The following is a 9,950-nucleotide window of genomic DNA, read 5'->3' as shown; positions in this document are numbered from 1 at the left end:
TGATGTCAAAAACTATAGACCTGTATCCCATTCTTTTGAAAACACTTGAGCATGCGTCTCTGATCAACTCTCTCATTATCTCTCTCAGAACAATCTTCTTACCCTAACCAGTCAGGGCAGGTCACTCAACCGGGACTGCTCTTCTCTGTGTCACGGAGGCTCTCCGCACTGCCAAAGCGGACTCTCTTTCCTCTGTTTTCCTCCTCCCAGGTCTATTCACTGCCTTCGACAATGTGAAACATCAGATCCTCCTCTCCACCCTCTCAGGGCTGGGTGTCTCAGGCCCCTACCTGGCAGGCCGCTCCTACCAGGTGACGTGGAGAGGATCTGTGTCTGCACCACGTACTCTCACTACTGGTGTCCTCCAGGGCTCGGTTCTAGGCCCTCTCTTATTCTCTCTACACCAAGTCACTCGGCTCCGTCATATCCTCACATTGCTATGCGGATGACACTCAACTACTTTTCCCCTTCCCCACTTCTGACACCCAGGTGGCGACATGCATCTCTGCGTGCCTGGCAGATATCTCAGCTTGAATGTCGGCCCACCACCTCAAACTCAACCTCAACAAGACGGAGCTGCTCTTCCTCCCGAGGAAGGCCTGATTGTTCAACCTCTCCATCACGGTTGAAAACTCCCTACAGGGAGGGCAGCTCCCGCCCAGCCCAGTCTAAGCTCTTCTCTGTCCTGGCACCCCAATGGTGGAACCAGCGTCCATGCCCATCTTAAGAAAACATCTGAAACCCTACATCTTCAAACAGTATCTTAAATAATTCTCCTCCTCACCTCGATGCCCCCGCCCACAAATAAACCAAAAAACATAACCAGCACTTGCACTTAACCACCCCCAATAATAAAGAGATGCTCTGCTTTTTTGACACCACACTCCAAAAAACAGGTTTTGCAGGTTCTAGTTTGGTCTAATCTTGATTCTTGTCCAGTTGTGTGGTCCAGTGCGGCAAGGAAAGACCTAGTTAAGCTGCAACTGGCCCAGAACAGAGCGGCACGTCTTGCTCTTAATTGTAATCAGAGGGCTGATGTAAATACTATGCATGCCAGTCTCTCTTGGCTGAGAGTTGAGGAGAGACTGACTGCATCACATTCTTTTTATGAGGAACATTAATGTGTTGAAAATCCCAAATTGTTTGCATAGTCAACTTACACACAGCTCTGGCACACACACTTATCCCACCGGACATGCCACCAGGGGTCTTGTCATAGTCCCCAAATCCAGAAAGAAAGAAAACGTACAGTATTATATAGAGCCCTTATTGCATGGAACTACCTTCCATCTCCTATGGCTCAAATGAACAGCAAACCTGGTTTTAAAAAACAGATAAAGCAACACCTCGCGGCAAAATGCCTCTCCCCTATTGGACCTAGATAGTTTGTGTGTATACATTGTAGGCTACGTGTGCCTTTTTTTTTAATAGAATGTATGTAGTTCTTTCCTCGAGCTGTTCTTGTCTAACGACGTTCTGTATTATGTCATTCTGTATTATGTTTCATGTTTTGTGTGGAACCCAGGAAGAGTAGCTGCTGCTTTTGCAACAGCTAATGGGGATCCCAATAAATAGATAATAATACCCCCCCCAATTCTTCTAAGTAATTAAGAAAGAATGTACTCTGATATGTGGTTGTCCCACCTTGCTACCTTAAGATGGATGCACTAACTGTAAATCGCTCCGGATGGTTGAGCGCGTCGGCTAAATGACTCAAATGTCCTCACCCCTCGCTTTCGTATGACTTTAGGCCCAAGGTTGTGATGAGAGAATAGTTGAGATCACGTATGACTATTGGAGACATTGGCTTGTAAATTGGATGGTCAGTATCGATAACTCATAAATCTGTCTTCTATCAACGAGCAATGTAAAACTGAGATTAAGAGAACGTTTCCCCGGATCCAGATTCCGGGCTAAATAGCCATGATTTACAGTATAATTGAGATTGAGAATGCTTTATTCCAGGATTTACACTTAATCTGTGTTTGGGAAAATGGTCCTTAGAGGACATGAATCTATTACAATGTGTTTGATAGACTGAAATGCATAGCGTAATTCATGATCATTATGTTTAGGAAAAGCCCATGTTAGCCTCTCAATATTTAACCCAAGTCAAATCATCTGTGTTCTTGTGTCCTCTTCCGAATAGAGTCTTTGACCCTCAGGAAGCGTCTCCTCTTTGTGTCTGGCCTAGAGAACATCCCTACACTGGGCTTCCCCACACAGCCTAACTTGGGAGTTCCTACATGCCCGCTGGGAGAGGCGGGTAGTTCCCCATGCTGGACCAGAGGTCAACACCTGCACTATGGTCCTCTGTCTGCCGACCAACGCCTCTTATACGCATTTAAGGAGTTTATGACATCTTGCATACTCGAAACACTAAGGTTGGCTTGGAGAAAAACTCACTGGAGCATCACGAACAAGTAAATACAAGGCGGCAATATACCTGGATCTGGTCTATGACTGTTGTTTTCTTGTTGTTGACAAGCATGTTGTTATCCTATGGTCAGTACTGTAGCTATATGAGACATGTTTTAATTACCCCTGAGTGGGCTAACCCTATTGGCGCAATGCGTAGGATGTATTTGTTTCACGCCAGCAACCCGGGTTCAATTTCCTGTCTGTAGCCTACATAAATTGTGCAGGGAGAACACATTCACTTGAAATGCCCGAGACGTGCGCAGATGTTTCCGCTTGGACTGGCTTGACATGTCATACCTGATCTACATATATATATATATTTACTCCTCTGATACAGATACTTCCCTCTCTTTTGAGCTTTGTCTCGGTCCATAATAGTCTCACAAAAGACTAACGGCCTGTCTCATCCCTGGTTTGCAGCTCTGTCTCCGTGAACCTCTTTCGCCAACCGAAAATCAACTAAACAAGCTGGATGTTAAAATACAACACAAACAAAGATGAAGCGTTGGAGAGGGCATACAACCTCCCAGCAGAGGAATGTGATTATGGGGTCCTAAAAGGGGTCCTAAAATTCTAAATTAAATAGCTAAATGATCCATGGTGTGACCATTTTAAAACAAAAGTTTAGTAAGGGGGAGGGGGAAACTGAAAGGCTTGGAACTCTCTTTCTTATTGGTCTATTAACTAATTTACCGCATGGTGATGTCCAACCTCATAGTGTGGAAATGTATAAATGTCAAACACAGGAACTTCATGTTTTTGACTGCACTGGGCCTTACTGTTTCATAAGCCTGCCATCTTGTGGTAGGTTGCTGCAGCTGCAGCTATTGTCTTGTCCATTTTGGGTACTTAATCTGGGAATACAGAGAGAGCACCTGATGCAATATTTATGCCAGCCTCGGCAAACAAATACTTAATAATGATGATGATACATTTGTGTGTGTGTACCTTCTATGGCAGCTCCTTTATTATGCTTGGTGTGTCCCGGTCCCTCGTATCCACACACACACACAGTGGTAGCAACTACACTTAGGTCCAACGCCTTGAGCGCCTGGCCTACACTAACACACATACACACTTGACACACACGCACACAGTGGTAGCAACTACACTTAGGTCCAACGCCTTGAGCGCCTGGCCTACACTAACACACATACACACTTGACACACACGCACACAGTGGTAGCAACTACACTTAGGTCCAACGCCTTGAGCGCCTGGCCTACACTAACACACATACACACTTGACACACACGCACACAGTGGTAGCAACTACACTTAGGTCCAACGCCTTGAGCGCCTGGCCTACACTAACACACATACACACTTGACACACACGCACACAGTGGTAGCAACTACACTTAGGTCCAACGCCTTGAGCGCCTGGCCTACACTAACACACATACACACTTGACACACACGCACACAGTGGTAGCAACTACACTTAGGTCCAACGCCTTGAGCGCCTGGCCTACACTAACACACATACACACTTGACACACACGCACACAGTGGTAGCAACTACACTTAGGTCCAACGCCTTGAGCGCCTGGCCTACACTAACACACATACACACTTGACACACACGCACACCCTTGCCCAGCTCGAAAGATAACTTATTTCCTTGTTCGAGACTAGAGTTAAACAGGGTTCCTTCCAGCAGCATGCCAACACAGTAAACAAACACCTTGTCCTCAGCCAACAAACACCCTGTCCCTGTGCTTCACTAACTACAGAGGGGAGGGAGGGAGAGAGAGAGAGAGAGACACTGAAGGTCAGTTGTGCTGTAGCAGTGTGTTGCACAGTCAGCCTGTGGTATTTTTTTGCCCTTTTGCCCTTTTGCCCTTTTGCCCTTCTCGGACAAAAAGTAACTTTGCCCTTACATTTTTGCTTTTACAGGTTTTTTTGTTTACACACATTTTACATATTTTACAAATATATACAAATATATGTTTTTTTAAATATGAGACTCAAAATTGAGCTCAGGTGCATCCTGTTTCCATTGATCTGTTTATACCTGTGGTAAATGCAATTATTTATTTACCTTTATTTAACTAGGCAAGTCAGTTAAGAACAAATTCTTATTTTCAATGACGGAGCAGGTGGGTTAACTGCCTGTTCAGGGGCAGAACGACAGATTTGTACCTTGTCAGCTCGGGGGTTTGAACTTGCAACCTTCCGGTTACTAGTCCAACGCTCTAACCACTAGGCTACCCTGCCGCCCCAATTGATTGGACATGATTTGGAAAGGCACACCCCTGTCTATATAATGTTCCACAGTTGACAGTGCATGTCAGAGCAACAGGACTGTGTCAAGGCACAAATCTGGGGAAGGGTACCAAAACATTTCAGCAGCATTACTGGTCCCCAAGGACACAGTGGCCTCCATCTTTCTTAAATGGACAAAGTTTGGAACCACCCAGACTCTTCCTAGAGCTGGCCGCCAAACTGAGCAATTGGGGGAGAAGGGCTTTGGTCAGGGAGGTGACCAAGAACCCGATGGTCACTCTGACAGAGCTCCAGGGTTCCTCTGTGGCGATGGGAGAACCTTCCAGAAGGACAACCGTCTCTGCAGCACTCCACCAATCAGGCCTTTATAGTAAAGTTGCCAGACGGAAGCCACTTCACAATAAAATGCACATGACAGCCCGCTTGGAGTTTGCCAAAAGGCACCTAAAGGAATCTCAGACCATGAGAAACAAGATTCTCTGGTCTGATGAAACCAAGATTGAACTTTTGGCCTGAATGCCAAGCGTCACATCTGGAGGAAACCAGGCACCATCCCTAAGGGTGAAGCATGGTGGTGGCAGCATCATACTGAGGGAATGTGTTTCAGCGGCAGGGACTGGGAGACTAGTCAGGATCGAGGGAAAGATGAACAGAGCAAAGTACAGAGAGAGATCCTTGATGAAAACCTGCTCCAGAGTGCTCAGGACCTCAAACTGGGACAAAGGTTCACCTTCCAACAGGACAACGACCGTAAGCACACAGCCAAGACAACGCAGAAGTGGCTTCGGGACAAGTCTCTGAATGTCCTTGAGTGGCCCAGCCAGAGCCTGAAGTTGAACTCGATCGAACATCTCTGGAGAGACCTGAAAATAGCTATGCAGCGACGCTCCCCATCTAACCAGACAGAGCTTGAGAGGGTCTGCTGAGAAGAATGGGAGAAACTCCCAAAATACAGGTGTGCCAAACTTGTAGTGTCATACCCAATAAGACTCAAGTCTGTAATCACTGCCAAAGGTGCTTCCACAAAGTACTGAGTAAAGGGTCTGAATACTTCTGTAAATGTGATCTTTCCGGGTTTTATTTTTAATACATTTGCAAAAATGTCTACAAATCCATTTTTGCTTTGTCATTATGGGGTATTGTGTGTGGGTTGATGAGGGGGAAAACGATTTAATCCGTTTTAGAATAAGGCTGTAATGTAACAAAATGTGGAATAGTTGAAAGGGTCTGAACACTTTCCAAACGTGCTGTATATTTTGCACGAAAAATTCAGTAATAAATAATTGTCTTAGTTGAGAACAAATTGTCATCCAATAGGCTTTGCTTAAATTTCCAATATCCCCTTTCATGTGGAAATTCTGTAAGAGTTATGTGAAAGCCAATTAGATGGTGGTCCTATCAATACTTTTTTTTAAACTTTTGGTGTCAGCGAGAATGACAAAAAAAATGATTTTTTTTGTAAGTAATACATTTTAGAATAAGGCTGTAACGTAACAAAATGTGGAAAAACTCAAGTGGTCTGAGTTCTTTCCGAATGCACTGTATGTCAATGATATTTGGGATCTCCTTAAGGGCGTGTGGTAGTGTTACTGTATGCTGTGTAGTAATTTGGGCTGCTGTTGTGTTTAGGTCTCGGGCTTTGGGCTCTAAACCTGTTCAAGAAGTGATAGGATTTGTGTGATGATGTGGAAATGTAGGAACTGTCTGAGACAAGGAGAGGTCTCAAGCATAAGGGACAATAAAGGTCATTCATAAATACCTCATGAAAATGTCAGTTGTCTGGTTGAGTGGGAGATCAGTGCTTAAACCGGTCAAGTCATCCTGTGTGTTAGCTATCTCAGAGGACAGCCTACTTGATATCCGAAGGCAATGCGAGTCTCAATCATTGTAAAATAAAAGGAAATCCCTGTGACATCTCACATTCATAATTGAAACACTTTAAAGACGAAAATAATTTAAAACGGTTGTTTCACACGTTAACACACCACACACACACCCACAACTGAAATGCATTGAGGGAGATGAGATTTAGGAGTATGATGCATCTTGATGGAGGTTGGATGTCTGATGTTTGATAGATCACGGGGGAGGACTCTGGATGTTAGGAAAGGAGCCCTGGAGGTATCTGCTGTCTGGCGCTGCAGAACCCCTCTTTAGATTCTGTAGAACTAGAACAGAGTAAACAGGAAGTGGGGAGGAGAACGGGGACGCGGACAGATGCAATAGAGAAAATTCACAGGTAACCGTAGATCAAGTGGCTATATAAAAGGGGTAGTTCTAGTCATCTAACTAGTTATCTTGCAGTACAGATGGGTCAACGGAATGGTTGAGATGGACTATGGGCCCCGGGTTGTCATATCCATGGTTGGTCAGGCAAATGTTTTGTTGCTTCTAATCAATGCAGTCCACACCGACTGCTTGCATAATTCAAGGGAGCACACAATTAGATAGTAAGATATAGAGTTAGATTACTATTAACTAACCTGAGCTACTTCAGTAGATGTACACTTCACTTTCATAACGCACATTAACAGTGCTGTAAAAACTAGCTAGCTGGATAACATTTCCATTATTCATACAGTACTAGTCAAACATTTGGACACACCTACTCATTCAACGGTTATTCTTAATGTTTTAAAACTATTTTCTACATTTTAGAATAATAGCGAAGACATCCAAACTATGAAATGACACATATAGAATCATGTACAGTTGAAGTCTGAAGTTTACATACACTTAGGTTGGAGTCATTAAACCTCATTTTTCTACGACTCCACATATTTCTTGTTAACAAACTATAGTTTTGGCAAGTCGGTTAGGACATCTACTTTGTGCATGACAGAAGTCATTTTTCCAACAATTGTTTACAGACTTCCCTTATAATTAATTCATTGTATCACAGTTCCAGTGGGTCAGAAGTTTACATACACTAAGTTGACTGTGCCTTGAACCAGCTTGGAAAATTCCAGAAAATAATGTCATGGCTTTAGAAGCTTCTGATAGGCTAATTGGCATCATTTGAGTCAATTGGAGGTGTACCTGTGGATGTATTTCAAGGCCTACCTTCAAACTCAGTGCCTCTTTGCTTGTCATCATGGGAAAATCAAAAGATATCAGCCAAGACCTCCATCCTTGGGAGCAATTTCCAAACGCCTGATGGTACCACGTTCATCTGTACAAACAATAGTGCGCAAGTATAAATGGGACCACGCGGCCATCATACAGCTCAGGAAGGAGACGCGTTCTGTCTCTTAGAGATTAATGTACTTTGGTAAAAAAAGTACAAATCAATCCCAGAACAACAGCAAAGGGCCTTGTGAAGATGCTGGAGGAAACAGGTACAAAAGTATCTATATCCACAGTAAAACGAGTCCTATATCAACATAACCTGAAAGGCCGCTCAGGAAGGAAGAAGCCACTCCAAAACCACCATAAAAAGAGCCAGACTGCGGTTTGCAACTGCACATGGGGACAAAGATCGTACTATCTGGAGAAATGTCCTCTGGTCTGATGAAACAAAAATAGAACTGTTTGGCCATAAAGACCATCGTTATGTTTGGAGGCAAAAGGGGGAGGCTTGCAAGCCGGAGAACACCATCCCAACTGTGAAGCACGGTGGTGGCAGCGTCATGTTGTGGGGGTGCTTTGCTGCAGGAGGGACTGGTGCAAAATAGATGGCATCATGAGGAAAGAAAATTACCCCAATGACCCCAAGCATAATTCCAAAGTTGTGGCAAAATGGCTTAAGGACAACAAAGTCGAAGTATTTGAGTGGCCATCACAAAGCCCTGACTTCAATCCTATAGAAGATTTGTGGGCAGAACTGAAAAAGCGTGTGCGAGCAAGGAGGCCTACAAACCTGACTCAGTTACACCAGCTCTGTCGGGAGGAATGGGTCAAAATTCAACCAACATATTGTGGGAAGCTTGTGGAAGGCTACCTGAAACATTTGACCCAAGTTAAACAATTTAAAGGAAATGCTACCAAATACTAATTGAGTATTTGAGTATATGTTGGGTTGTGTTTCGGAGGAAGCATTACTCTTGACCTTCGTCTCTCCCGAGCCCATTCACTGTCTTCTTAGCAAGCAACTCCGGTGTAGATTTGGCCTTGTGTTTTAGGTTATTGTCCTGCTGAAGGGTGAATTAATCTCCCAGTGTCTGGTGGAAAGCAGACTGAACCAGGTTTTCCTCTGTTATTTTGCCTGTGTTTAGCACCATTCCATTTATTTTTTATCCTGAAATATTTAACGATTACAAGCATACCCATAACATGATGCAGCCACCACTATGCTTGAACTTCTGACCCACTGGGAATGTGATGAAAGAAATAAAAGCTGAAATAAATCATTCAGTTATTCTGACATTTCAGATTTAAAAAATAAAGTGTTGATCCTAACTGACCTAAACCAGGGATTTTTTATTTGGATTAAATGTCAGGAATTGTGAAAAACTGAGTTTAAATGTATTTGGCTAACGTGTATGTTCAACTCTAGTAACCAAAAAAGTGTTAAACAAATCAAAATATATTTATATTTTAGATTCTTCAAAGTAGCCACCCTTGCCTTGATGACAGCTTTGCACACTCTTGGCATTCTCTCAACCAGCTTCATGAGGAATGCTTTTCCATCAGCCTTGAAGGAGTTCCCACATATGCTGAGCACTTGTTGGCTGCTTTTCCTTCACTCTGCGGTCCAACTCATCCCAAACCATCTCAATTGTGTTGAGGTCGGGGGATTGTGGAGGCCAGGTCATCTGATGCAGCACTCCATCACTCTCCTTGGTCAAATAGCCCTTTCACACAGACTATTGGTGACAATATGAAAAGTACACCCAAATCAAATGACATGTTATTTGTCACATGCTTCATTAACAACAGGTGTAGACTAACAGTGAAATGATTACCGGGCACTTCCCAACAATGCAGAGAGAAAACAGACAAATACTTTGAAAAAAAATAACACAAGGAATAAATACACAATGACTTGGTGCCTTCAGAAAGTATTCATACCCCTTGACTTATTCCACATTTTGTTGGGTTACAGCCTGAATTCAAAATTGATTAAATATAAACAAATTCTCACCCATCTTCACATTATATCCCGTAATGACAAAGTAAAAACAAGTTTTTAGACATTTTTTAAAATTATTATTTTTTACCCCCAATTTCGTGGTATCCAATTGTTAGTAGTTACTGTCTTGTATCATCGCTACAACACCCGTACGGGCTCGGGAGAGACGAAGGTCAAGAGTAATGCTTCCTCCGAAACACAACCCAACCAAGCCGCAGTGCTGGAATCG

This window comes from Oncorhynchus mykiss, chromosome 27 (assembly GCF_057628025.1).
Source record: "Oncorhynchus mykiss isolate SJ-2025 chromosome 27, ASM5762802v1, whole genome shotgun sequence".
Classification (NCBI taxonomy): Eukaryota; Metazoa; Chordata; class Actinopteri; order Salmoniformes; family Salmonidae; genus Oncorhynchus; species Oncorhynchus mykiss.
This window is presented reverse-complemented; position numbering follows the sequence as displayed.